At 40.3% G+C, this 27,363-nt stretch overlaps 23 non-coding genes across 23 annotated transcripts; all 23 read right to left on the reverse strand.

Moving 5' to 3' along the window:
- Window positions 1–428: 428 nt before the first annotated feature.
- Window positions 429–510, reverse strand: TRNAL-UAG (transfer RNA leucine (anticodon UAG)). Its single transcript has one exon. It is a non-coding gene; the product is annotated as a tRNA-Leu (tRNA).
- An 882-nt stretch (window positions 511–1,392) lies between these two features.
- TRNAL-AAG (transfer RNA leucine (anticodon AAG)) lies at window positions 1,393–1,474 on the reverse strand. The gene has a single exon. It is a non-coding gene; the product is annotated as a tRNA-Leu (tRNA).
- Window positions 1,475–2,048: 574 nt separating this feature from the next.
- On the reverse strand, window positions 2,049–2,130 carry TRNAL-UAG (transfer RNA leucine (anticodon UAG)). Its single transcript has one exon. It is a non-coding gene; the product is annotated as a tRNA-Leu (tRNA).
- A 1,516-nt stretch (window positions 2,131–3,646) lies between these two features.
- Window positions 3,647–3,728, reverse strand: TRNAL-UAG (transfer RNA leucine (anticodon UAG)). The gene has a single exon. It is a non-coding gene; the product is annotated as a tRNA-Leu (tRNA).
- A 1,510-nt stretch (window positions 3,729–5,238) lies between these two features.
- Window positions 5,239–5,320, reverse strand: TRNAL-UAG (transfer RNA leucine (anticodon UAG)). Its single transcript has one exon. It is a non-coding gene; the product is annotated as a tRNA-Leu (tRNA).
- Window positions 5,321–7,811: 2,491 nt separating this feature from the next.
- TRNAL-AAG (transfer RNA leucine (anticodon AAG)) lies at window positions 7,812–7,893 on the reverse strand. Its single transcript has one exon. It is a non-coding gene; the product is annotated as a tRNA-Leu (tRNA).
- Window positions 7,894–11,040: 3,147 nt separating this feature from the next.
- On the reverse strand, window positions 11,041–11,122 carry TRNAL-AAG (transfer RNA leucine (anticodon AAG)). The gene has a single exon. It is a non-coding gene; the product is annotated as a tRNA-Leu (tRNA).
- Window positions 11,123–12,660: 1,538 nt separating this feature from the next.
- TRNAL-AAG (transfer RNA leucine (anticodon AAG)) lies at window positions 12,661–12,742 on the reverse strand. The gene has a single exon. It is a non-coding gene; the product is annotated as a tRNA-Leu (tRNA).
- Window positions 12,743–13,317: 575 nt separating this feature from the next.
- On the reverse strand, window positions 13,318–13,399 carry TRNAL-UAG (transfer RNA leucine (anticodon UAG)). Its single transcript has one exon. It is a non-coding gene; the product is annotated as a tRNA-Leu (tRNA).
- Window positions 13,400–14,303: 904 nt separating this feature from the next.
- On the reverse strand, window positions 14,304–14,385 carry TRNAL-AAG (transfer RNA leucine (anticodon AAG)). The gene has a single exon. It is a non-coding gene; the product is annotated as a tRNA-Leu (tRNA).
- A 574-nt stretch (window positions 14,386–14,959) lies between these two features.
- On the reverse strand, window positions 14,960–15,041 carry TRNAL-UAG (transfer RNA leucine (anticodon UAG)). Its single transcript has one exon. It is a non-coding gene; the product is annotated as a tRNA-Leu (tRNA).
- A 900-nt stretch (window positions 15,042–15,941) lies between these two features.
- Window positions 15,942–16,023, reverse strand: TRNAL-AAG (transfer RNA leucine (anticodon AAG)). The gene has a single exon. It is a non-coding gene; the product is annotated as a tRNA-Leu (tRNA).
- Window positions 16,024–16,597: 574 nt separating this feature from the next.
- TRNAL-UAG (transfer RNA leucine (anticodon UAG)) lies at window positions 16,598–16,679 on the reverse strand. Its single transcript has one exon. It is a non-coding gene; the product is annotated as a tRNA-Leu (tRNA).
- Window positions 16,680–17,583: 904 nt separating this feature from the next.
- TRNAL-AAG (transfer RNA leucine (anticodon AAG)) lies at window positions 17,584–17,665 on the reverse strand. Its single transcript has one exon. It is a non-coding gene; the product is annotated as a tRNA-Leu (tRNA).
- A 574-nt stretch (window positions 17,666–18,239) lies between these two features.
- On the reverse strand, window positions 18,240–18,321 carry TRNAL-UAG (transfer RNA leucine (anticodon UAG)). Its single transcript has one exon. It is a non-coding gene; the product is annotated as a tRNA-Leu (tRNA).
- A 900-nt stretch (window positions 18,322–19,221) lies between these two features.
- On the reverse strand, window positions 19,222–19,303 carry TRNAL-AAG (transfer RNA leucine (anticodon AAG)). Its single transcript has one exon. It is a non-coding gene; the product is annotated as a tRNA-Leu (tRNA).
- A 574-nt stretch (window positions 19,304–19,877) lies between these two features.
- TRNAL-UAG (transfer RNA leucine (anticodon UAG)) lies at window positions 19,878–19,959 on the reverse strand. Its single transcript has one exon. It is a non-coding gene; the product is annotated as a tRNA-Leu (tRNA).
- Window positions 19,960–20,841: 882 nt separating this feature from the next.
- TRNAL-AAG (transfer RNA leucine (anticodon AAG)) lies at window positions 20,842–20,923 on the reverse strand. Its single transcript has one exon. It is a non-coding gene; the product is annotated as a tRNA-Leu (tRNA).
- A 574-nt stretch (window positions 20,924–21,497) lies between these two features.
- Window positions 21,498–21,579, reverse strand: TRNAL-UAG (transfer RNA leucine (anticodon UAG)). Its single transcript has one exon. It is a non-coding gene; the product is annotated as a tRNA-Leu (tRNA).
- Window positions 21,580–23,117: 1,538 nt separating this feature from the next.
- On the reverse strand, window positions 23,118–23,199 carry TRNAL-UAG (transfer RNA leucine (anticodon UAG)). Its single transcript has one exon. It is a non-coding gene; the product is annotated as a tRNA-Leu (tRNA).
- Window positions 23,200–24,081: 882 nt separating this feature from the next.
- TRNAL-AAG (transfer RNA leucine (anticodon AAG)) lies at window positions 24,082–24,163 on the reverse strand. Its single transcript has one exon. It is a non-coding gene; the product is annotated as a tRNA-Leu (tRNA).
- A 1,540-nt stretch (window positions 24,164–25,703) lies between these two features.
- On the reverse strand, window positions 25,704–25,785 carry TRNAL-AAG (transfer RNA leucine (anticodon AAG)). The gene has a single exon. It is a non-coding gene; the product is annotated as a tRNA-Leu (tRNA).
- Window positions 25,786–26,359: 574 nt separating this feature from the next.
- On the reverse strand, window positions 26,360–26,441 carry TRNAL-UAG (transfer RNA leucine (anticodon UAG)). Its single transcript has one exon. It is a non-coding gene; the product is annotated as a tRNA-Leu (tRNA).
- Window positions 26,442–27,363: the final 922 nt, after the last annotated feature.

Genomic DNA, 27,363 nt, shown 5'->3' on the forward strand with positions numbered 1-27,363 from the left:
GCCAAGATGCCACCTTATGTGTTTCAGTCCTCTTTCTGAGGCAGCAGGTGGTGGTCACTTTACACTTGAGAGTGGACTTTGGGTGCAGCATTCTGTGGCAAGTTCACTTGGCACTCTGCTGAAAAGTGTGCCAGCTTTTCATTAGTACTGCTTGTTTTTTGGTGTCCACACTTAAAGTGTTAATGTGGAATCTAGCTTACAGGAGAGGTAATCACGTTCAGTTGGACTTGTTTTGTAACGTTGACAAGATTTCACTAGTCATCTCATCAAAAGTGTGCCCTTTTGGAAGACTTCTCAACCAAAGCATGCAATTTCCTAATGCTGCTGTTCTGAGATTCCAGTGTGTTGAGCAAAGGAATGCCAGCAAAGTGCAGCAGAAACTTCAGAGACGCTTGAGCAATCAAGGATAGGCATTTGTTAAAAGAGCTTGGCAGCAGTGGGATTTGAACCCACGCCTCCAAAGAGACTGGAGCCTAAATCCAGCGCCTTAGACCGCTCGGCCATGCTACCTGTGAAAGTGCTCTTGCTAAGGACTAAAAAGAGGCACGACAGTCTACATTCCATGCTCTGCATTCATTGTTTGTATGTGACATGTACGTAACATGTATGTCATGTGTGTCATATGTATGTAACGTGTGTAACATGTATTTCATAAGTGTATGACATGTATGTAACATGTATTCAACATGTATGTCATATGTATGTATAATCTGTGTAATATGTGTGTAACACGTATGTAATATGTGTGATATGTATGCCATATGTGTATTGTGTGTCATATGTGTAACATGTATGTAACATGTGTGTACCATGCATGTCATATGCATGCCATGTGTGTGTAACATGTATGTAAGATATGTGCAACATGCATGTCATATGTGTGTCATATTAATGTAACATGTGTGTGACATGCATGTCATATGTGTGTAGCATGTATGTGATGTGTATGACATGTATGCCATATGTGTGTAATATGTGTAACATGCATGTGACATGTGTGTAAAATTGTGTCTAAATGGTGTGTAACATGAGTGTGACATTTATGTAACATGCATGCAACATGTATATCATATGTATGTAACATTTGTGTAATATGTGTGAACTATGTGTGTAATATGTAAGTAGCACGTGTGTCACATGTGTGTAACATGTATGTCATATGTGTGTAGTGTGTGTAGCATGTATGTAATATGTGCACAACATGCATATTATATGTATGTATCATGTATCAAACAAAACATGCAATGATTGCAGCTTTTCTAATGCTGCCAAAGCAGAGAGGTAAGTGTTTTTTGAGATTCCAGTGAGTTGGGAAAGGAACTGCAGTAAATTGCAGGAGCAAGATCAGAGAAGCTTGAGTCCTAGAGGGTAGGGATTTTGTTAAAAGGAGTTTGGCAGCAGTGGGATTCGAACCCACGCCCCCAAAGAGACTGGAGCCTTAATCCAGCGCCTTAGACCGCTCGGCCATGCTACCCATAAAAATGAACACATTATCGACTAAAATGGGGTGGGACATTCCATGCTCTGCATTCATTGCTTGAGCTGGAGGCCTCAGAACTCTAAACTACAAGTATTCACCACTTTATCCATTATAAAAGGTAGTTGAAGTTTCACGGAGATGGCCAAGATGCCACCTTATGTGTTTCAGTCCTCTTTCTGAGGCAGCAGGTGGTGGTCACTTTACACTTGAGAGTGGACTTTGGGTGCAGCATTCTGTGGCAAGTTCACTTGGCACTCTGCTGAAAAGTGTGCCAGCTTTTCATTAGTACTGCTTGTTTTTTGGTGTCCACATTTAAAGTGTTAATGTGGAATCTAGCTTACAGGAGAGGTAATCACGTTCAGTTGGACTTGTTTTGTAACGTTGACAAGATTTCACTAGTCATCTCATCAGAAGTGTGCCCTTTTGGAAGACTTCTCAACCAAAGCATGCAATTTCCTAATGCTGCTGTTCTGAGATTCCAGTGTGTTGAGCAAGGAATGCCAGCAAAGTGCAGCAGAAACTTCAGAGACGCTTGAGCAATCAAGGATAGGCATTTGTTAAAAGAGCTTGGCAGCAGTGGGATTTGAACCCACGCCTCCAAAGAGACTGGAGCCTAAATCCAGCGCCTTAGACCGCTCGGCCATGCTACCTGTGAAAGTGCTCTTGCTAAGGACTAAAAAGAGGCATGACAGTCTACATTCCATGCTCTGCATTCATTGTTTGTATGTGACATGTACGTAACATGTATGTCATGTGTGTCATATGTATGTAACGTGTGTAACATGTATTTCATAAGTGTATGACATGTATGTAACATGTATTCAACATGTATGTCATATGTATGTATAATCTGTGTAATATGTGTGTAACACGTATGTAATATGTGTGATATGTATGCCATATGTGTATTGTGTGTCATATGTGTAACATGTATGTAACATGTGTGTACCATGCATGTCATATGCATGCCATATGTGTGTAACATGTATGTAAGATATGTGCAACATGCATGTCATATGTGTGTCATATTAATGTAACATGTGTGTGACATGCATGGCATATGTGTGTAGCATGTATGTGATGTGTATGACATGTATGTTATATGTGTGTAATATGTGTAACATGCATGTGACATGTGTGTAAAATTGTGTCTAAATGGTGTGTAACATGAGTGTGACATGTATGTAACATGCATGCAACATGTATATCATATGTATGTAACATTTGTGTAATATGTGTGTAATATGTAAGTAGCATGTGTGTCACATGTGTGTAACATGTATGTCATATGTGTGTAGTGTGTGTAGCATGTATGTAATATGTGCACAACATGCATATTATATGTATGTATCATGTATCAAACAAAACATGCAATGATTGCAGCTTTTCTAATGCTGCTAAAGCAGAGAGGTAAGTGTTTTTTGAGATTCCAGTGAGTTGGGAAAGGAACTGCAGTAAATTGCAGGAGCAAGATCAGAGAAGCTTGAGCCCTAGAGGGTAGGGATTTTGTTAAAAGGAGTGGGATTCGAACCCACGCCCCCAAAGAGACTGGAGCCTTAATCCAGCGCCTTAGACCACTCGGCCATGCTACCCATAAAAATGAACACGTTATCGACTAAAATGGGGTGGGACATTCCATGCTCTGCATTCATTGCTTGAGCTGGAGGCCTCAGAACTCTAAACTACAAGTATTCACCACTTTATCCATTATAAAAGGTAGTTGAAGTTTCACGGAGATGGCCAAGATGCCACCTTATGTGTTTCAGTCCTCTTTCTGAGGCAGCAGGTGGTGGTCACTTTACACTTGAGAGTGGACTTTGGGTGCAGCATTCTGTGGCAAGTTCACTTGGCACTCTGCTGAAAAGTGTGCCAGCTTTTCATTAGTACTGCTTGTTTTTTGGTGTCCACATTTAAAGTGTTAATGTGGAATCTAGCTTACAGGAGAGGTAATCACGTTCAGTTGGACTTGTTTTGTAACGTTGACAAGATTTCACTAGTCATCTCATCAGAAGTGTGCCCTTTTGGAAGACTTCTCAACCAAAGCATGCAATTTCCTAATGCTGCTGTTCTGAGATTCCAGTGTGTTGAGCAAGGAATGCCAGCAAAGTGCAGCAGAAACTTCAGAGACGCTTGAGCAATCAAGGATAGGCATTTGTTAAAAGAACTTGGCAGCAGTGGGATTTGAACCCACGCCTCTAAAGAGACTGGAGCCTAAATCCAGCGCCTTAGACCGCTCGGCCATGCTACCTGTGAAAGTGCTCTTGCTAAGGACTAAAAAGAGGCATGACAGTCTACATTCCATGCTCTGCATTCATTGTTTGTATGTGACATGTACGTAACATGTATGTCATGTGTGTCATATGTATGTAACGTGTGTAACATGTATTTCATAAGTGTATGACATGTATGTAACATGCATTCAACATGTATGTCATATGTATGTATAATCTGTGTAATATGTGTGTAACACGTATGTAATATGTGTGATATGTATGCCATATGTGTATTGTGTGTCATATGTGTAACATGTATGTAACATGTGTGTACCATGCATGTCATATGCATGCCATATGTGTGTAACATGTATGTAAGATATGTGCAACATGCATGTCATATGTGTGTCATATTAATGTAACATGTGTGTGACATGCATGGCATATGTGTGTAGCATGTATGTGATGTGTATGACATGTATGTTATATGTGTGTAATATGTGTAACATGCATGTGACATGTGTGTAAAATTGTGTCTAAATGGTGTGTAACATGAGTGTGACATGTATGTAACATGCATGCAACATGTATATCATATGTATGTAACATTTGTGTAATATGTGTGTAATATGTAAGTAGCATGTGTGTCACATGTGTGTAACATGTATGTCATATGTGTGTAGTGTGTGTAGCATGTATGTAATATGTGCACAACATGCATATTATATGTATGTATCATGTATCAAACAAAACATGCAATGATTGCAGCTTTTCTAATGCTGCTAAAGCAGAGAGGTAAGTGTTTTTTGAGATTCCAGTGAGTTGGGAAAGGAACTGCAGTAAATTGCAGGAGCAAGATCAGAGAAGCTTGAGCCCTAGAGGGTAGGGATTTTGTTAAAAGGAGTGGGATTCGAACCCACGCCCCCAAAGAGACTGGAGCCTTAATCCAGCGCCTTAGACCACTCGGCCATGCTACCCATAAAAATGAACACGTTATCGACTAAAATGGGGTGGGACATTCCATGCTCTGCATTCATTGCTTGAGCTGGAGGCCTCAGAACTCTAAACTACAAGTATTCACCACTTTATCCATTATAAAAGGTAGTTAAAGTTTCACGGAGATGGCCAAGATGCCACCTTATGTGTTTCAGTCCTCTTTCTGAGGCAGCAGGTGGTGGTCACTTTACACTTGAGAGTGGACTTTGGGTGCAGCATTCTGTGGCAAGTTCACTTGGCACTCTGCTGAAAAGTGTGCCAGCTTTTCATTAGTACTGCTTGTTTTTTGGTGTCCACACTTAAAGTGTTAATGTGGAATCTAGCTTACAGGAGAGGTAATCACGTTCAGTTGGACTTGTTTTGTAACGTTGACAAGATTTCACTAGTCATCTCATCAGAAGTGTGCCCTTTTGGAAGACTTCTCAACCAAAGCATGCAATTTCCTAATGCTGCTGTTCTGGAGTGTGTTGAGCAAGGAATGCCAGCAAAGTGCAGCAGAAACTTCAGAGACGCTTGAGCAATCAAGGATAGGCATTTGTTAAAAGAGCTTGGCAGCAGTGGGATTTGAACCCACGCCTCCAAAGAGACTGGAGCCTAAATCCAGCGCCTTAGACCGCTCGGCCATGCTACCTGTGAAAGTGCTCTTGCTAAGGACTAAAAAGAGGCATGACAGTCTACATTCCATGCTCTGCATTCATTGTTTGTATGTGACATGTACGTAACATGTATGTCATGTGTGTCATATGTATGTAACGTGTGTAACATGTATTTCATAAGTGTATGACATGTATGTAACATGCATTCAACATGTATGTCATATGTATGTATAATCTGTGTAATATGTGTGTAACACGTATGTAATATGTGTGATATGTATGCCATATGTGTATTGTGTGTCATATGTGTAACATGTATGTAACATGTGTGTACCATGCATGTCATATGCATGCCATATGTGTGTAACATGTATGTAAGATATGTGCAACATGCATGTCATATGTGTGTCATATTAATGTAACATGTGTGTGACATGCATGTCATATGTGTGTAGCATGTATGTGATGTGTATGACATGTATGTTATATGTGTAACATGCATGTGACATGTGTGTAAAATTGTGTCTAAATGGTGTGTAACATGAGTGTGACATGTATGTAACATGCATGCAACATGTATATCATATGTATGTAACATTTGTGTAATATGTGTGAACTATGTGTGTAATATGTAAGTAGCACGTGTGTCACATGTGTGTAACATGTATGTCATATGTGTGTAGTGTGTGTAGCATGTATGTAATATGTGCACAACATGCATATTATATGTATGTATCATGTATCAAACAAAACATGCAATGATTGCAGCTTTTCTAATGCTGCTAAAGCAGAGAGGTAAGTGTTTTTTGAGATTCCAGTGAGTTGGGAAAGGAACTGCAGTAAATTGCAGGAGCAAGATCAGAGAAGCTTGAGCCCTAGAGGGTAGGGATTTTGTTAAAAGGAGTTTGGCAGCAGTGGGATTCAAACCCATGCCCCCAAAGAGACTGGAGCCTTAATCCAGCGCCTTAGACCGCTCGGCCATGCTACCCAAAAAAATGAACACGTTATCGACTAAAATCGGGTGGGATATTCCATGCTCTGCATTCATTGCTTGAGCTGGAGGCCTCAGAACTCTAAACTACAAGTATTCACCACTTTATCCATTATAAAAGGTAGTTAAAGTTTCACGGAGATGGCCAAGATGCCACCTTATGTGTTTCAGTCCTCTTTCTGAGGCAGCAGGTGGTGGTCACTTTACACTTGAGAGTGGACTTTGGGTGCAGCATTCTGTGGCAAGTTCACTTGGCACTCTGCTGAAAAGTGTGCCAGCTTTTCATTAGTACTGCTTGTTTTTTGGTGTCCACACTTAAAGTGTTAATGTGGAATCTAGCTTACAGGAGAGGTAATCACGTTCAGTTGGACTTGTTTTGTAACGTTGACAAGATTTCACTAGTCATCTCATCAGAAGTGTGCCCTTTTGGAAGACTTCTCAACCAAAGCATGCAATTTCCTAATGCTGCTGTTCTGAGATTCCAGTGTGTTGAGCAAGGAATGCCAACAAAGTGCAGCAGAAACTTCAGAGACGCTTGAGCAATCAAGGATAGGCATTTGTTAAAAGAGCTTGGCAGCAGTGGGATTTGAACCCACACCTCCAAAGAGACTGGAGCCTAAATCCAGCGCCTTAGACTGCTCGGCCATGCTACCTGTGAAAGTGCTCTTGCTAAGGACTAAAAAGAGGCATGACAGTCTACATTCCATGCTCTGCATTCATTGTTTGTATGTGACATGTACGTAACATGTATGTCATGTGTGTCATATGTATGTAACGTGTGTAACATGTATTTCATAAGTGTATGACATGTATGTAACATGTATTCAACATGTATGTCATATGTATGTATAATCTGTGTAATATGTGTGTAACACGTATGTAATATGTGTGATATGTATGCCATATGTGTATTGTGTGTCATATGTGTAACATGTATGTAACATGTGTGTACCATGCATGTCATATGCATGCCATATGTGTGTAACATGTATGTAAGATATGTGCAACATGCATGTCATATGTGTGTCATATCAATGTAACATGTGTGTGACATGCATGTCATATGTGTGTAGCATGTATGTGATGTGTATGACATGTATGCTATATGTGTGTAATATGTGTAACATGCATGTGACATGTGTGTAAAATTGTGTCTAAATGGTGTGTAACATGAGTGTGACATGTATGTAACATGCATGCAACATGTATATCATATGTATGTAACATTTGTGTAATATGTGTGAACTATGTGTGTAATATGTAAGTAGCACGTGTGTCACATGTGTGTAACATGTATGTCATATGTGTGTAGTGTGTGTAGCATGTATGTAATATGTGCACAACATGCATATTATATGTATGTATCATGTATCAAACAAAACATGCAATGATTGCAGCTTTTCTAATGCTGCCAAAGCAGAGAGGTAAGTGTTTTTTGAGATTCCAGTGAGTTGGGAAAGGAACTGCAGTAAATTGCAGGAGCAAGATCAGAGAAGCTTGAGCCCTAGAGGGTAGGGATTTTGTTAAAAGGAGTTTGGCAGCAGTGGGATTCGAACCCACGCCCCCAAAGAGACTGGAGCCTTAATCCAGCGCCTTAGACCGCTCGGCCATGCTACCCATAAAAATGGACACGTTATCGACTAAAATGGGGTGGGACATTCCATGCTCTGCATTCATTGCTTGAGCTGGAGGCCTCAGAACTCTAAACTACAAGTATTCACCACTTTATCCATTATAAAAGGTAGTTAAAGTTTCACGGAGATGGCCAAGATGCCACCTTATGTGTTTCAGTCCTCTTTCTGAGGCAGCAGGTGGTGGTCACTTTACACTTGAGAGTGGACTTTGGGTGCAGCATTCTGTGGCAAGTTCACTTGGCACTCTGCTGAAAAGTGTGCCAGCTTTTCATTAGTACTGCTTGTTTTTTGGTGTCCACACTTAAAGTGTTAATGTGGAATCTAGCTTACAGGAGAGGTAATCACGTTCAGTTGGACTTGTTTTGTAACGTTGACAAGATTTCACTAGTCATCTCATCAGAAGTGTGCCCTTTTGGAAGACTTCTCAACCAAAGCATGCAATTTCCTAATGCTGCTGTTCTGAGATTCCAGTGTGTTGAGCAAGGAATGCCAGCAAAGTGCAGCAGAAACTTCAGAGACGCTTGAGCAATCAAGGATAGGCATTTGTTAAAAGAGCTTGGCAGCAGTGGGATTTGAACCCACACCTCCAAAGAGACTGGAGCCTAAATCCAGCGCCTTAGACTGCTCGGCCATGCTACCTGTGAAAGTGCTCTTGCTAAGGACTAAAAAGAGGCATGACAGTCTACATTCCATGCTCTGCATTCATTGTTTGTATGTGACATGTACGTAACATGTATGTCATGTGTGTCATATGTATGTAACGTGTGTAACATGTATTTCATAAGTGTATGACATGTATGTAACATGTATTCAACATGTATGTCATATGTATGTATAATCTGTGTAATATGTGTGTAACACGTATGTAATATGTGTGATATGTATGCCATATGTGTATTGTGTGTCATATGTGTAACATGTATGTAACATGTGTGTACCATGCATGTCATATGCATGCCATATGTGTGTAACATGTATGTAAAATATGTGCAACATGCATGTCATATGTGTGTCATATTAATGTAACATGTGTGTGACATGCATGTCATATGTGTGTAGCATGTATGTGATGTGTATGACATGTATGTTATATGTGTAACATGCATGTGACATGTGTGTAAAATTGTGTCTAAATGGTGTGTAACATGAGTGTGACATGTATGTAACATGCATGCAACATGTATATCATATGTATGTAACATTTGTGTAATATGTGTGAACTATGTGTGTAATATGTAAGTAGCACGTGTGTCACATGTGTGTAACATGTATGTCATATGTGTGTAGTGTGTGTAGCATGTATGTAATATGTGCACAACATGCATATTATATGTATGTATCATGTATCAAACAAAACATGCAATGATTGCAGCTTTTCTAATGCTGCTAAAGCAGAGAGGTAAGTGTTTTTTGAGATTCCAGTGAGTTGGGAAAGGAACTGCAGTAAATTGCAGGAGCAAGATCAGAGAAGCTTGAGCCCTAGAGGGTAGGGATTTTGTTAAAAGGAGTTTGGCAGCAGTGGGATTCAAACCCATGCCCCCAAAGAGACTGGAGCCTTAATCCAGCGCCTTAGACCGCTCGGCCATGCTACCCAAAAAAATGAACACGTTATCGACTAAAATCGGGTGGGATATTCCATGCTCTGCATTCATTGCTTGAGCTGGAGGCCTCAGAACTCTAAACTACAAGTATTCACCACTTTATCCATTATAAAAGGTAGTTAAAGTTTCACGGAGATGGCCAAGATGCCACCTTATGTGTTTCAGTCCTCTTTCTGAGGCAGCAGGTGGTGGTCACTTTACACTTGAGAGTGGACTTTGGGTGCAGCATTCTGTGGCAAGTTCACTTGGCACTCTGCTGAAAAGTGTGCCAGCTTTTCATTAGTACTGCTTGTTTTTTGGTGTCCACACTTAAAGTGTTAATGTGGAATCTAGCTTACAGGAGAGGTAATCACGTTCAGTTGGACTTGTTTTGTAACGTTGACAAGATTTCACTAGTCATCTCATCAGAAGTGTGCCCTTTTGGAAGACTTCTCAACCAAAGCATGCAATTTCCTAATGCTGCTGTTCTGAGATTCCAGTGTGTTGAGCAAGGAATGCCAACAAAGTGCAGCAGAAACTTCAGAGACGCTTGAGCAATCAAGGATAGGCATTTGTTAAAAGAGCTTGGCAGCAGTGGGATTTGAACCCACACCTCCAAAGAGACTGGAGCCTAAATCCAGCGCCTTAGACTGCTCGGCCATGCTACCTGTGAAAGTGCTCTTGCTAAGGACTAAAAAGAGGCATGACAGTCTACATTCCATGCTCTGCATTCATTGTTTGTATGTGACATGTACGTAACATGTATGTCATGTGTGTCATATGTATGTAACGTGTGTAACATGTATTTCATAAGTGTATGACATGTATGTAACATGTATTCAACATGTATGTCATATGTATGTATAATCTGTGTAATATGTGTGTAACACGTATGTAATATGTGTGATATGTATGCCATATGTGTATTGTGTGTCATATGTGTAACATGTATGTAACATGTGTGTACCATGCATGTCATATGCATGCCATATGTGTGTAACATGTATGTAAGATATGTGCAACATGCATGTCATATGTGTGTCATATCAATGTAACATGTGTGTGACATGCATGTCATATGTGTGTAGCATGTATGTGATGTGTATGACATGTATGCTATATGTGTGTAATATGTGTAACATGCATGTGACATGTGTGTAAAATCGTGTCTAAATGGTGTGTAACATGAGTGTGACATGTATGTAACATGCATGCAACATGTATATCATATGTATGTAACATTTGTGTAATATGTGTGAACTATGTGTGTAATATGTAAGTAGCACGTGTGTCACATGTGTGTAACATGTATGTCATATGTGTGTAGTGTGTGTAGCATGTATGTAATATGTGCACAACATGCATATTATATGTATGTATCATGTATCAAACAAAACATGCAATGATTGCAGCTTTTCTAATGCTGCCAAAGCAGAGAGGTAAGTGTTTTTTGAGATTCCAGTGAGTTGGGAAAGGAACTGCAGTAAATTGCAGGAGCAAGATCAGAGAAGCTTGAGCCTTAGAGGGTAGGGATTTTGTTAAAAGGAGTTTGGCAGCAGTGGGATTCGAACCCACGCCCCCAAAGAGACTGGAGCCTTAATCCAGCGCCTTAGACCGCTCGGCCATGCTACCCATAAAAATGGACACGTTATCGACTAAAATGGGGTGGGACATTCCATGCTCTGCATTCATTGCTTGAGCTGGAGGCCTCAGAACTCTAAACTACAAGTATTCACCACTTTATCCATTATAAAAGGTAGTTAAAGTTTCACGGAGATGGCCAAGATGCCACCTTATGTGTTTCAGTCCTCTTTCTGAGGCAGCAGGTGGTGGTCACTTTACACTTGAGAGTGGACTTTGGGTGCAGCATTCTGTGGCAAGTTCACTTGGCACTCTGCTGAAAAGTGTGCCAGCTTTTCATTAGTACTGCTTGTTTTTTGGTGTCCACACTTAAAGTGTTAATGTGGAATCTAGCTTACAGGAGAGGTAATCACATTCAGTTGGACTTGTTTTGTAACGTTGACAAGATTTCACTAGTCATCTCATCAGAAGTGTGCCCTTTTGGAAGACTTCTCAACCAAAGCATGCAATTTCCTAATGCTGCTGTTCTGAGATTCCAGTGTGTTGAGCAAGGAATGCCAGCAAAGTGCAGCAGAAACTTCAGAGACGCTTGAGCAATCAAGGATAGGCATTTGTTAAAAGAGCTTGGCAGCAGTGGGATTTGAACCCACACCTCCAAAGAGACTGGAGCCTAAATCCAGCGCCTTAGACTGCTCGGCCATGCTACCTGTGAAAGTGCTCTTGCTAAGGACTAAAAAGAGGCATGACAGTCTACATTCCATGCTCTGCATTCATTGTTTGTATGTGACATGTACGTAACATGTATGTCATGTGTGTCATATGTATGTAACGTGTGTAACATGTATTTCATAAGTGTATGACATGTATGTAACATGTATTCAACATGTATGTCATATGTATGTATAATCTGTGTAATATGTGTGTAACACGTATGTAATATGTGTGATATGTATGCCATATGTGTATTGTGTGTCATATGTGTAACATGTATGTAACATGTGTGTACCATGCATGTCATATGCATGCCATATGTGTGTAACATGTATGTAAAATATGTGCAACATGCATGTCATATGTGTGTCATATTAATGTAACATGTGTGTGACATGCATGTCATATGTGTGTAGCATGTATGTGATGTGTATGACATGTATGCTATATGTGTGTAATATGTGTAACATGCATGTGACATGTGTGTAAAATTGTGTCTAAATGGTGTGTAACATGAGTGTGACATGTATGTAACATGCATGCAACATGTATATCATATGTATGTAACATTTGTGTAATATGTGTGAACTATGTGTGTAATATGTAAGTAGCACGTGTGTCACATGTGTGTAACATGTATGTCATATGTGTGTAGTGTGTGTAGCATGTATGTAATATGTGCACAACATGCATATTATATGTATGTATCATGTATCAAACAAAACATGCAATGATTGCAGCTTTTCTAATGCTGCCAAAGCAGAGAGGTAAGTGTTTTTTGAGATTCCAGTGAGTTGGGAAAGGAACTGCAGTAAATTGCAGGAGCAAGATCAGAGAAGCTTGAGCCCTAGAGGGTAGGGATTTTGTTAAAAGGAGTTTGGCAGCAGTGGGATTCGAACCCACACCCCCAAAGAGACTGGAGCCTTAATCCAGCGCCTTAGACCGCTCGGCCATGCTACCCATAAAAATGAACACGTTATCGACTAAAATGGGGTGGGACATTCCATGCTCTGCATTCATTGCTTGAGCTGGAGGCCTCAGAACTCTAAACTACAAGTATTCACCACTTTATCCATTATAAAAGGTAGTTAAAGTTTCACGGAGATGGCCAAGATGCCACCTTATGTGTTTCAGTCCTCTTTCTGAGGCAGCAGGTGGTGGTCACTTTACACTTGAGAGTGGACTTTGGGTGCAGCATTCTGTGGCAAGTTCACTTGGCACTCTGCTGAAAAGTGTGCCAGCTTTTCATTAGTACTGCTTGTTTTTTGGTGTCCACACTTAAAGTGTTAATGTGGAATCTAGCTTACAGGAGAGGTAATCACGTTCAGTTGGACTTGTTTTGTAACGTTGACAAGATTTCACTAGTCATCTCATCAAAAGTGTGCCCTTTTGGAAGACTTCTCAACCAAAGCATGCAATTTCCTAATGCTGCTGTTCTGAGATTCCAGTGTGTTGAGCAAAGGAATGCCAGCAAAGTGCAGCAGAAACTTCAGAGACGCTTGAGCAATCAAGGATAGGCATTTGTTAAAAGAGCTTGGCAGCAGTGGGATTTGAACCCACGCCTCCAAAGAGACTGGAGCCTAAATCCAGCGCCTTAGACCGCTCGGCCATGCTACCTGTGAAAGTGCTCTTGCTAAGGACTAAAAAGAGGCATGACAGTCTACATTCCATGCTCTGCATTCATTGTTTGTATGTGACATGTACGTGACATGTACGTAACATGTATGTCATGTGTGTCATATGTATGTAACGTGTGTAACATGTATTTCATAAGTGTATGACATGTATGTAACATGTATTCAACATGTATGTCATATGTATGTATAATCTGTGTAATATGTGTGTAACACGTATGTAATATGTGTGATATGTATGCCATATGTGTATTGTGTGTCATATGTGTAACATGTATGTAACATGTGTGTACCATGCATGTCATATGCATGCCATATGTGTGTAACATGTATGTAAGATATGTGCAACATGCATGTCATATGTGTGTCATATTAATGTAACATGTGTGTGACATGCATGTCATATGTGTGTAGCATGTATGTGATGTGTATGACATGTATGCTATATGTGTGTAATATGTGTAACATGCATGTGACATGTGTGTAAAATTGTGTCTAAATGGTGTGTAACATGAGTGTGACATGTATGTAACATGCATGCAACATGTATATCATATGTATGTAACATTTGTGTAATATGTGTGAACTATGTGTGTAATATGTAAGTAGCACGTGTGTTGCACGTGTGTCACATGTGTGTAACATGTATGTCATATGTGTGTAGTGTGTGTAGCATGTATGTAATATGTGCACAACATGCATATTATATGTATGTATCATGTATCAAACAAAACATGCAATGATTGCAGCTTTTCTAATGCTGCCAAAGCAGAGAGGTAAGTGTTTTTTGAGATTCCAGTGAGTTGGGAAAGGAACTGCAGTAAATTGCAGGAGCAAGATCAGAGAAGCTTGAGCCCTAGAGGGTAGGGATTTTGTTAAAAGGAGTTTGGCAGCAGTGGGATTCGAACCCACGCCCCCAAAGAGACTGGAGCCTTAATCCAGCGCCTTAGACCGCTCGGCCATGCTACCCATAAAAATGAACACGTTATCGACTAAAATGGGGTGGGACATTCCATGCTCTGCATTCATTGCTTGAGCTGGAGGCCTCAGAACTCTAAACTACAAGTATTCACCACTTTATCCATTATAAAAGGTAGTTAAAGTTTCACGGAGATGGCCAAGATGCCACCTTATGTGTTTCAGTCCTCTTTCTGAGGCAGCAGGTGGTGGTCACTTTACACTTGAGAGTGGACTTTGGGTGCAGCATTCTGTGGCAAGTTCACTTGGCACTCTGCTGAAAAGTGTGCCAGCTTTTCATTAGTACTGCTTGTTTTTTGGTGTCCACACTTAAAGTGTTAATGTGGAATCTAGCTTACAGGAGAGGTAATCACGTTCAGTTGGACTTGTTTTGTAACGTTGACAAGATTTCACTAGTCATCTCATCAGAAGTGTGCCCTTTTGGAAGACTTCTCAACCAAAGCATGCAATTTCCTAATGCTGCTGTTCTGAGATTCCAGTGTGTTGAGCAAGGAATGCCAGCAAAGTGCAGCAGAAACTTCAGAGACGCTTGAGCAATCAAGGATAGGCATTTGTTAAAAGAGCTTGGCAGCAGTGGGATTTGAACCCACGCCTCCAAAGAGACTGGAGCCTAAATCCAACGCCTTAGACCGCTCGGCCATGCTACCTGTGCAATTGCTCTTGCTAAGGACTAAAAAGAGGCATGACAGTCTACATTCCATGCTCTGCATTCATTGTTTGTATGTGACATGTATGTAACATGTATGTCATGTATGTAACATGTATGTCATGTGTGTCATATGTATGTAACGTGTGTAACATGTATTTCATAAGTGTATGACATGTATGTAACATGTATTCAACATGTATGTCATATGTATGTATAATCTGTGTAATATGTGTGTAACACGTATGTAATATGTGTGATATGTATGCCATATGTGTATTGTGTGTCATATGTGTAACATGTATGTAACATGTGTGTACCATGCATGTCATATGCATGCCATATGTGTGTAACATGTATGTAAGATATGTGCAACATGCATGTCATATGTGTGTCATATTAATGTAACATGTGTGTGACATGCATGTCATATGTGTGTAGCATGTATGTGATGTGTATGACATGTATGTTATATGTGTGTAATATGTGTAACATGCATGTGACGTGTGTAAAATTGTGTCTAAATGGTGTGTAACATGAGTGTGACATGTATGTAACATGCATGCAACATGTATATCATATGTATGTAACATTTGTGTAATATGTGTGAACTATGTGTGTAATATGTAAGTAGCACGTGTGTCACATGTGTGTAACATGTATGTCATATGTGTGTAGTGTGTGTAGCATGTATGTAATATGTGCACAACATGCATATTATATGTATGTATCATGTATCAAACAAAACATGCAATGATTGCAGCTTTTCTAATGCTGCTAAAGCAGAGAGGTAAGTGTTTTTTGAGATTCCAGTGAGTTGGGAAAGGAACTGCAGTAAATTGCAGGAGCAAGATCAGAGAAGCTTGAGCCCTAGAGGGTAGGGATTTTGTTAAAAAGAGTTTGGCAGCAGTGGGATTCGAACCCACGCCCCCAAAGAGACTGGAGCCTTAATCCAGCGCCTTAGACCGCTCGGCCATGCTACCCATAAAAATGATCACGTTATCGACTAAAATCGGGTGGGATATTCCATGCTCTGCATTCATTGCTTGAGCTGGAGGCCTCAGAACTCTAAACTACAAGTATTCACCACTTTATCCATTATAAAAGGTAGTTGAAGTTTCACGGAGATGGCCAAGATGCCACCTTATGTGTTTCAGTCCTCTTTCTGAGGCAGCAGGTGGTGGTCACTTTACACTTGAGAGTGGACTTTGGGTGCAGCATTCTGTGGCAAGTTCACTTGGCACTCTGCTGAAAAGTGTGCCAGCTTTTCATTAGTACTGCTTGTTTTTTGGTGTCCACACTTAAAGTGTTAATGTGGAATCTAGCTTACAGGAGAGGTAATCACGTTCAGTTGGACTTGTTTTGTAACGTTGACAAGATTTCACTAGTCATCTCATCAGAAGTGTGCCCTTTTGGAAGACTTCTCAACCAAAGCATGCAATTTCCTAATGCTGCTGTTCTGAGATTCCAGTGTGTTGAGCAAGGAATGCCAGCAAAGTGCAGCAGAAACTTCAGAGACGCTTGAGCAATCAAGGATAGGCATTTGTTAAAAGAGCTTGGCAGCAGTGGGATTTGAACCCACGCCTCCAAAGAGACTGGAGCCTAAATCCAGCGCCTTAGACCGCTCGGCCATGCTACCTGTGAAAGTGCTCTTGCTAAGGACTAAAAAGAGGCATGACAGTCTACATTCCATGCTCTGCATTCATTGTTTGTATGTGACATGTACGTGACATGTACGTAACATGTATGTCATGTGTGTCATATGTATGTAACGTGTGTAACATGTATTTCATAAGTGTATGACATGTATGTAACATGTATTCAACATGTATGTCATATGTATGTATAATCTGTGTAATATGTGTGTAACACGTATGTAATATGTGTGATATGTATGCCATATGTGTATTGTGTGTCATATGTGTAACATGTATGTAACATGTGTGTACCATGCATGTCATATGCATGCCATATGTGTGTAACATGTATGTAAGATATGTGCAACATGCATGTCATATGTGTGTCATATTAATGTAACATGTGTGTGACATGCATGTCATATGTGTGTAGCATGTATGTGATGTGTATGACATGTATGCTATATGTGTGTAATATGTGTAACATGCATGTGACATGTGTGTAAAATTGTGTCTAAATGGTGTGTAACATGAGTGTGACATGTATGTAACATGCATGCAACATGTATATCATATGTATGTAACATTTGTGTAATATGTGTGAACTATGTGTGTAATATGTAAGTAGCACGTGTGTCGCACGTGTGTCACATGTGTGTAACATGTATGTCATATGTGTGTAGTGTGTGTAGCATGTATGTAATATGTGCACAACATGCATATTATATGTATGTATCATGTATCAAACAAAACATGCAATGATTGCAGCTTTTCTAATGCTGCCAAAGCAGAGAGGTAAGTGTTTTTTGAGATTCCAGTGAGTTGGGAAAGGAACTGCAGTAAATTGCAGGAGCAAGATCAGAGAAGCTTGAGCCCTAGAGGGTAGGGATTTTGTTAAAAGGAGTTTGGCAGCAGTGGGATTCGAACCCACGCCCCCAAAGAGACTGGAGCCTTAATCCAGCGCCTTAGACCGCTCGGCCATGCTACCCATAAAAATGAACACGTTATCGACTAAAATGGGGTGGGACATTCCATGCTCTGCATTCATTGCTTGAGCTGGAGGCCTCAGAACTCTAAACTACAAGTATTCACCACTTTATCCATTATAAAAGGTAGTTAAAGTTTCACGGAGATGGCCAAGATGCCACCTTATGTGTTTCAGTCCTCTTTCTGAGGCAGCAGGTGGTGGTCACTTTACACTTGAGAGTGGACTTTGGGTGCAGCATTCTGTGGCAAGTTCACTTGGCACTCTGCTGAAAAGTGTGCCAGCTTTTCATTAGTACTGCTTGTTTTTTGGTGTCCACACTTAAAGTGTTAATGTGGAATCTAGCTTACAGGAGAGGTAATCACGTTCAGTTGGACTTGTTTTGTAACGTTGACAAGATTTCACTAGTCATCTCATCAGAAGTGTGCCCTTTTGGAAGACTTCTCAACCAAAGCATGCAATTTCCTAATGCTGCTGTTCTGAGATTCCAGTGTGTTGAGCAAGGAATGCCAGCAAAGTGCAGCAGAAACTTCAGAGACGCTTGAGCAATCAAGGATAGGCATTTGTTAAAAGAGCTTGGCAGCAGTGGGATTTGAACCCACGCCTCCAAAGAGACTGGAGCCTAAATCCAACGCCTTAGACCGCTCGGCCATGCTACCTGTGCAATTGCTCTTGCTAAGGACTAAAAAGAGGCATGACAGTCTACATTCCATGCTCTGCATTCATTGTTTGTATGTGACATGTATGTAACATGTATGTCATGTATGTAACATGTATGTCATGTGTGTCAAATGTATGTAACGTGTGTAACATGTATTTCATAAGTGTATGACATGTATGTAACATGTATTCAACATGTATGTCATATGTATGTATAATCTGTGTAATATGTGTGTAACACGTATGTAATATGTGTGATATGTATGCCATATGTGTATTGTGTGTCATATGTGTAACATGTATGTAACATGTGTGTACCATGCATGTCATATGCATGCCATATGTGTGTAACATGTATGTAAGATATGTGCAACATGCATGTCATATGTGTGTCATATTAATGTAACATGTGTGTGACATGCATGTCATATGTGTGTAGCATGTATGTGATGTGTATGACATGTATGTTATATGTGTGTAATATGTGTAACATGCATGTGACGTGTGTAAAATTGTGTCTAAATGGTGTGTAACATGAGTGTGACATGTATGTAACATGCATGCAACATGTATATCATATGTATGTAACATTTGTGTAATATGTGTGAACTATGTGTGTAATATGTAAGTAGCACGTGTGTCACATGTGTGTAACATGTATGTCATATGTGTGTAGTGTGTGTAGCATGTATGTAATATGTGCACAACATGCATATTATATGTATGTATCATGTATCAAACAAAACATGCAATGATTGCAGCTTTTCTAATGCTGCTAAAGCAGAGAGGTAAGTGTTTTTTGAGATTCCAGTGAGTTGGGAAAGGAACTGCAGTAAATTGCAGGAGCAAGATCAGAGAAGCTTGAGCCCTAGAGGGTAGGGATTTTGTTAAAAAGAGTTTGGCAGCAGTGGGATTCGAACCCACGCCCCCAAAGAGACTGGAGCCTTAATCCAGCGCCTTAGACCGCTCGGCCATGCTACCCATAAAAATGAACACGTTATCGACTAAAATCGGGTGGGATATTCCATGCTCTGCATTCATTGCTTGAGCTGGAGGCCTCAGAACTCTAAACTACAAGTATTCACCACTTTATCCATTATAAAAGGTAGTTGAAGTTTCACGGAGATGGCCAAGATGCCACCTTATGTGTTTCAGTCCTCTTTCTGAGGCAGCAGGTGGTGGTCACTTTACACTTGAGAGTGGACTTTGGGTGCAGCATTCTGTGGCAAGTTCACTTGGCACTCTGCTGAAAAGTGTGCCAGCTTTTCATTAGTACTGCTTGTTTTTTGGTGTCCACACTTAAAGTGTTAATGTGGAATCTAGCTTACAGGAGAGGTAATCACGTTCAGTTGGACTTGTTTTGTAACGTTGACAAGATTTCACTAGTCATCTCATCAGAAGTGTGCCCTTTTGGAAGACTTCTCAACCAAAGCATGCAATTTCCTAATGCTGCTGTTCTGAGATTCCAGTGTGTTGAGCAAGGAATGCCAGCAAAGTGCAGCAGAAACTTCAGAGACGCTTGAGCAATCAAGGATAGGCATTTGTTAAAAGAGCTTGGCAGCAGTGGGATTTGAACCCACGCCTCCAAAGAGACTGGAGCCTAAATCCAGCGCCTTAGACCGCTCGGCCATGCTACCTGTGAAAGTGCTCTTGCTAAGGACTAAAAAGAGGCATGACAGTCTACATTCCATGCTCTGCATTCATTGTTTGTATGTGACATGTACGTAACATGTATGTCATGTGTGTCATATGTATGTAACCTGTGTAACATGTATTTCATAAGTGTATGACATGTATGTAACATGCATTCAACATGTATGTCATATGTATGTATAATCTGTGTAATATGTGTGTAACATGTATGTAATATGTGTGATATGTATGCCATATGTGTATTGTGTGTCACATGTGTAACATGTATGTAACATGTGTGTACCATGCATGTCATATGCATGCCATATGTGTGTAACATGTATGTAAGATATGTGCAACATGCATGTCATATGTGTGTCATATTAATGTAACATGTGTGTGACATGCATGGCATATGTGTGTAGCATGTATGTGATGTGTATGACATGTATGTTATATGTGTGTAATATGTGTAACATGCATGTGACATGTGTGTAAAATTGTGTCTAAATGGTGTGTAACATGAGTGTGACATGTATGTAACATGCATGCAACATGTATATCATATGTATGTAACATTTGTGTAATATGTGTGAACTATGTGTGTAATATGTAAGTAGCACGTGTGTCACATGTGTGTAACATGTATGTCATATGTGTGTAGTGTGTGTAGCATGTATGTAATATGTGCACAACATGCATATTATATGTATGTATCATGTATCAAACAAAACATGCAATGATTGCAGCTTTTCTAATGCTGCTAAAGCAGAGAGGTAAGTGTTTTTTGAGATTCCAGTGAGTTGGGAAGAGAACTGCAGTAAATTGCAGGAGCAAGATCAGAGAAGCTTGATCCCTAGAGGGTAGGGATTTTGTTAAAAGGAGTTTGGCAGCAGTGGGATTCGAACCCACACCCCCAAAGAGACTGGAGCCTTAATCCAGCGCCTTAGACCGCTCGGCCATGCTACCCATAAAAATGAACACGTTATCGACTAAAATCGGGTGGGACATTCCATGCTCTGCATTCATTGCTTGAGCTGGAGGCCTCAGAACTCTAAACTACAAGTATTCACCACTTTATCCATTATAAAAGGTAGTTGAAGTTTCACGGAGATGGCCAAGATGCCACCTTATGTGTTTCAGTCCTCTTTCTGAGGCAGCAGGTGGTGGTCACTTTACACTTGAGAGTGGACTTTGGGTGCAGCATTCTGTGGCAAGTTCACTTGGCACTCTGCTGAAAAGTGTGCCAGCTTTTCATTAGTACTGCTTGTTTTTTGGTGTCCACACTTAAAGTGTTAATGTGGAATCTAGCTTACAGGAGAGGTAATCACGTTCAGTTGAACTTGTTTTGTAACGTTGACAAGATTTCACTAGTCATCTCATCAGAAGTGTGCCCTTTTGGAAGACTTCTCAACCAAAGCATGCAATTTCCTAATGCTGCTGTTCTGAGATTCCAGTGTGTTGAGCAAGGAATGCCAGCAAAGTGCAGCAGAAACTTCAGAGATGCTTGAGCAATCAAGGATAGGCATTTGTTAAAAGAGCTTGGCAGCAGTGGGATTTGAACCCACGCCTCCAAAGAGACTGGAGCCTAAATCCAGCGCCTTAGACCGCTCGGCCATGCTACCTGTGAAAGTGCTCTTGCTAAGGACTAAAAAGAGGCATGACAGTCTACATTCCATGCTCTGCATTCATTGTTTGTATGTGACATGTACGTAACATGTATGTCATGTGTGTCATATGTATGTAACCTGTGTAACATGTATTTCATAAGTGTATGACATGTATGTAACATGTATTCAACATGTATGTCATATGTATGTATAATCTGTGTAATATGTGTGTAACACGTATGTAATATGTGTGATATGTATGCCATATGTGTATTGTGTGTCACATGTGTAACATGTATGTAACATGTGTGTACCATGCATGTCATATGCATGCCATATGTGTGTAACATGTATGTAAGATATGTGCAACATGCATGTCATATGTGTGTCATATTAATGTAACATGTGTGTGACATGCATGTCATATGTGTGTAGCATGTATGTGATGTGTATGACATGTATGTTATATGTGTGTAATATGTGTAACATGCATGTGACATGTGTGTAAAATTGTGTCTAAATGGTGTGTAACATGAGTGTGACATGTATGTAACATGCATGCAACATGTATATCATATGTATGTAACATTTGTGTAATATGTGTGAACTATGTGTGTAATATGTAAGTAGCATGTGTGTCACATGTGTGTAACATGTATGTCATATGTGTGTAGTGTGTGTAGCATGTATGTAATATGTGCACAACATGCATATTATATGTATGTATCATGTATCAAACAAAACATGCAATGATTGCAGCTTTTCTAATGCTGCTAAAGCAGAGAGGTAAGTGTTTTTTGAGATTCTAGTGAGTTGGGAAAGGAACTGCAGTAAATTGCAGGAGCAAGATCAGAGAAGCTTGAGCCCTAGAGGGTAGGGATTTTGTTAAAAGGAGTTTGGCAGCAGTGGGATTCGAACCCACGCCCCCAAAGAGACTGGAGCCTTGATCCAGCGCCTCAGACTGCTCGGCCATGCTACCCATAAAAATGAACACGTTATCGACTAAAATCGGGTGGGACATTCCATGCTCTGCATTCATTGCTTGAGCTGGAGGCCTCAGAACTCTAAACTACAAGTATTCACCACTTTATCCAATATAAAAGGTTGTTGAAGTTTCACGGAGATGGCCAAGATGCCACCTTATGTGTTTCAGTCCTCTTTCTGAGGCAGCAGGTGGTGGTCACTTTACACTTGAGAGTGGACTTTGGGTGCAGCATTCTGTGGCAAGTTCACTTGGCACTCTGCTGAAAAGTGTGCCAGCTTTTCATTAGTACTGCTTGTTTTTTGGTGTCCACACTTAAAGTGTTAATGTGGAATCTAGCTTACAGGAGAGGTAATCACGTTCAGTTGGACTTGTTTTGTAACGTTGACAAGATTTCACTAGTCATCTCATCAGAAGTGTGCCCTTTTGGAAGACTTCTCAACCAAAGCATGCAATTTCCTAATGCTGCTGTTCTGAGATTCCAGTGTGTTGAGCAAGGAATGCCAGCAAAGTGCAGCAGAAACTTCAGAGACGCTTGAGCAATCAAGGATAGGCATTTGTTAAAAGAGCTTGGCAGCAGTGGGATTTGAACCCACGCCTCCAAAGAGACTGGAGCCTAAATCCAGCGCCTTAGACCGCTCGGCCATGCTACCTGTGAAAGTGCTCTTGCTAAGGACTAAAAAGAGGCATGACAGTCTACATTCCATGCTCTGCATTCATTGTTTGTATGTGACATGTACGTAACATGTATGTCATGTGTGTCATATGTATGTAACCTGTGTAACATGTATTTCATAAGTGTATGACATGTATGTAACATGCATTCAACATGTATGTCATATGTATGTATAATCTGTGTAATATGTGTGTAACATGTATGTAATATGTGTGATATGTATGCCATATGTGTATTGTGTGTCACATGTGTAACATGTATGTAACATGTGTGTACCATGCATGTCATATGCATGCCATATGTGTGTAACATGTATGTAAGATATGTGCAACATGCATGTCATATGTGTGTCATATTAATGTAACATGTGTGTGACATGCATGGCATATGTGTGTAGCATGTATGTGATGTGTATGACATGTATGTTATATGTGTGTAATATGTGTAACATGCATGTGACATGTGTGTAAAATTGTGTCTAAATGGTGTGTAACATGAGTGTGACATGTATGTAACATGCATGCAACATGTATATCATATGTATGTAACATTTGTGTAATATGTGTGAACTATGTGTGTAATATGTAAGTAGCACGTGTGTCACATGTGTGTAACATGTATGTCATATGTGTGTAGTGAGTGTAGCATGTATGTAATATGTGCACAACATGCATATTATATGTATGTATCATGTATCAAACAAAACATGCAATGATTGCAGCTTTTCTAATGCTGCTAAAGCAGAGAGGTAAGTGTTTTTTGAGATTCCAGTGAGTTGGGAAGGGAACTGCAGTAAATTGCAGGAGCAAGATCAGAGAAGCTTGAGCCCTAGAGGGTAGGGATTTTGTTAAAAGGAGTTTGGCAGCAGTGGGATTCGAACCCACGCCCCCAAAGAGACTGGAGCCTTAATCCAGCGCCTTAGACCGCTCGGCCATGCTACCCATAAAAATGAACACGTTATCGACTAAAATCGGGTGGGACATTCCATGCTCTGCATTCATTGCTTGAGCTGGAGGCCTCAGAACTCTAAACTACAAGTATTCACCACTTTATCCATTATAAAAGGTAGTTGAAGTTTCACGGAGATGGCCAAGATGCCACCTTATGTGTTTCAGTCCTCTTTCTGAGGCAGCAGGTGGTGGTCACTTTACACTTGAGAGTGGACTTTGGGTGCAGCATTCTGTGGCAAGTTCACTTGGCACTCTGCTGAAAAGTGTGCCAGCTTTTCATTAGTACTGCTTGTTTTTTGGTGTCCACACTTAAAGTGTTAATGTGGAATCTAGCTTACAGGAGAGGTAATCACGTTCAGTTGAACTTGTTTTGTAACGTTGACAAGATTTCACTAGTCATCTCATCAGAAGTGTGCCCTTTTGGAAGACTTCTCAACCAAAGCATGCAATTTCCTAATGCTGCTGTTCTGAGATTCCAGTGTGTTGAGCAAGGAATGCCAGCAAAGTGCAGCAGAAACTTCAGAGATGCTTGAGCAATCAAGGATAGGCATTTGTTAAAAGAGCTTGGCAGCAGTGGGATTTGAACCCACGCCTCCAAAGAGACTGGAGCCTAAATGCAGCGCCTTAGACCGCTCGGCCATGCTACCTGTGAAAGTGCTCTTGCTAAGGACTAAAAAGAGGCATGACAGTCTACATTCCATGCTCTCCATTCATTGTTTGTATGTGACATGTACGTAACATGTATGTCATGTGTGTCATATGTATGTAACGTGTGTAACATGTATTTCATAAGTGTATGACATGTATGTAACATGCATTCAACATGTATGTCATATGTATGTATAATCTGTGTAATATGTGTGTCTAACACGTATGTAATATGTGTGATATGTATGCCATATGTGTATTGTGTGTCATATGTGTAACATGTGTGTAACATGTGTGTACCATGCATGTCATATGCATGCCATATGTGTGTAACATGTATGTAAGATATGTGCAACATGCATGTCATATGTGTGTCATATTAATGTAACATGTGTGTGACATGCATGGCATATGTGTGTAGCATGTATGTGATGTGTATGACATGTATGTTATATGTGTGTAATATGTGTAACATGCATGTGACATGTGTGTAAAATTGTGTCTAAATGGTGTGTAACATGAGTGTGACATGTATGTAACATGCATGCAACATGTATATCATATGTATGTAACATTTGTGTAATATGTGTGAACTATGTGTGTAATATGTAAGTAGCACGTGTGTCACATGTGTGTAACATGTATGTCATATGTGTGTAGTGTGTGTAGCATGTATGTAATATGTGCACAACATGCATATTATATGTATGTATCATGTATCAAACAAAACATGCAATGATTGCAGCTTTTCTAATGCTGCTAAAGCAGAGAGGTAAGTGTTTTTTGAGATTCCAGTGAGTTGGGAAGGGAACTGCAGTAAATTGCAGGAGCAAGATCAGAGAAGCTTGAGCCCTAGAGGGTAGGGATTTTGTTAAAAGGAGTTTGGCAGCAGTGGGATTCGAACCCACGCCCCCAAAGAGACTGGAGCCTTAATCCAGCGCCTTAGACCGCTCGGCCATGCTACCCATAAAAATGAACACGTTATCGACTAAAATCGGGTGGGACATTCCATGCTCTGCATTCATTGCTTGAGCTGGAGGCCTCAGAACTCTAAACTACAAGTATTCACCACTTTATCCATTATAAAAGGTAGTTGAAGTTTCACGGAGATGGCCAAGATGCCACCTTATGTGTTTCAGTCCTCTTTCTGAGGCAGCAGGTGGTGGTCACTTTACACTTGAGAGTGGACTTTGGGTGCAGCATTCTGTGGCAAGTTCACTTGGCACTCTGCTGAAAAGTGTGCCAGCTTTTCATTAGTACTGCTTGTTTTTTGGTGTCCACACTTAAAGTGTTAATGTGGAATCTAGCTTACAGGAGAGGTAATCACGTTCAGTTGGACTTGTTTTGTAACGTTGACAAGATTTCACTAGTCATCTCATCAGAAGTGTGCCCTTTTGGAAGACTTCTCAACCAAAGCATGCAATTTCCTAATGCTGCTGTTCTGAGATTCCAGTGTGTTGAGCAAGGAATGCCAGCAAAGTGCAGCAGAAACTTCAGAGACGCTTGAGCAATCAAGGATAGGCATTTGTTAAAAGAGCTTGGCAGCAGTGGGATTTGAACCCACGCCTCCAAAGAGACTGGAGCCTAAATCCAGCGCCTTAGACCGCTCGGCCATGCTACCTGTGAAAGTGCTCTTGCTAAGGACTAAAAAGAGGCATGACAGTCTACATTCCATGCTCTGCATTCATTGTTTGTATGTGACATGTACGTAACATGTATGTCATGTGTGTCATATGTATGTAACCTGTGTAACATGTATTTCATAAGTGTATGACATGTATGTAACATGCATTCAACATGTATGTCATATGTATGTATAATCTGTGTAATATGTGTGTAACACGTATGTAATATGTGTGATATGTATGCCATATGTGTATTGTGTGTCACATGTGTAACATGTATGTAACATGTGTGTACCATGCATGTCATATGCATGCCATATGTGTGTAACATGTATGTAAGATATGTGCAACATGCATGTCATATGTGTGTCATATTAATGTAACATGTGTGTGACATGCATGTCATATGTGTGTAGCATGTATGTGATGTGTATGACATGTATGTTATATGTGTGTAATATGTGTAACATGCATGTGACATGTGTGTAAAATTGTGTCTAAATGGTGTGTAACATGAGTGTGACATGTATGTAACATGCATGCAACATGTATATCATATGTATGTAACATTTGTGTAATATGTGTGAACTATGTGTGTAATATGTAAGTAGCATGTGTGTCACATGTGTGTAACATGTATGTCATATGTGTGTAGTGTGTGTAGCATGTATGTAATATGTGCACAACATGCATATTATATGTATGTATCATGTATCAAACAAAACATGCAATGATTGCAGCTTTTCTAATGCTGCTAAAGCAGAGAGGTAAGTGTTTTTTGAGATTCTAGTGAGTTGGGAAAGGAACTGCAGTAAATTGCAGGAGCAAGATCAGAGAAGCTTGAGCCCTAGAGGGTAGGGATTTTGTTAAAAGGAGTTTGGCAGCAGTGGGATTCGAACCCACGCCCCCAAAGAGACT

The sequence above is a fragment of the Lithobates pipiens genome, unplaced genomic scaffold, assembly GCF_037356315.1.
Source record: "Lithobates pipiens isolate NorthernLeopardFrog02 unplaced genomic scaffold, aLitPip1_a1.2 Scaffold_28, whole genome shotgun sequence".
Classification (NCBI taxonomy): Eukaryota; Metazoa; Chordata; class Amphibia; order Anura; family Ranidae; genus Lithobates; species Lithobates pipiens.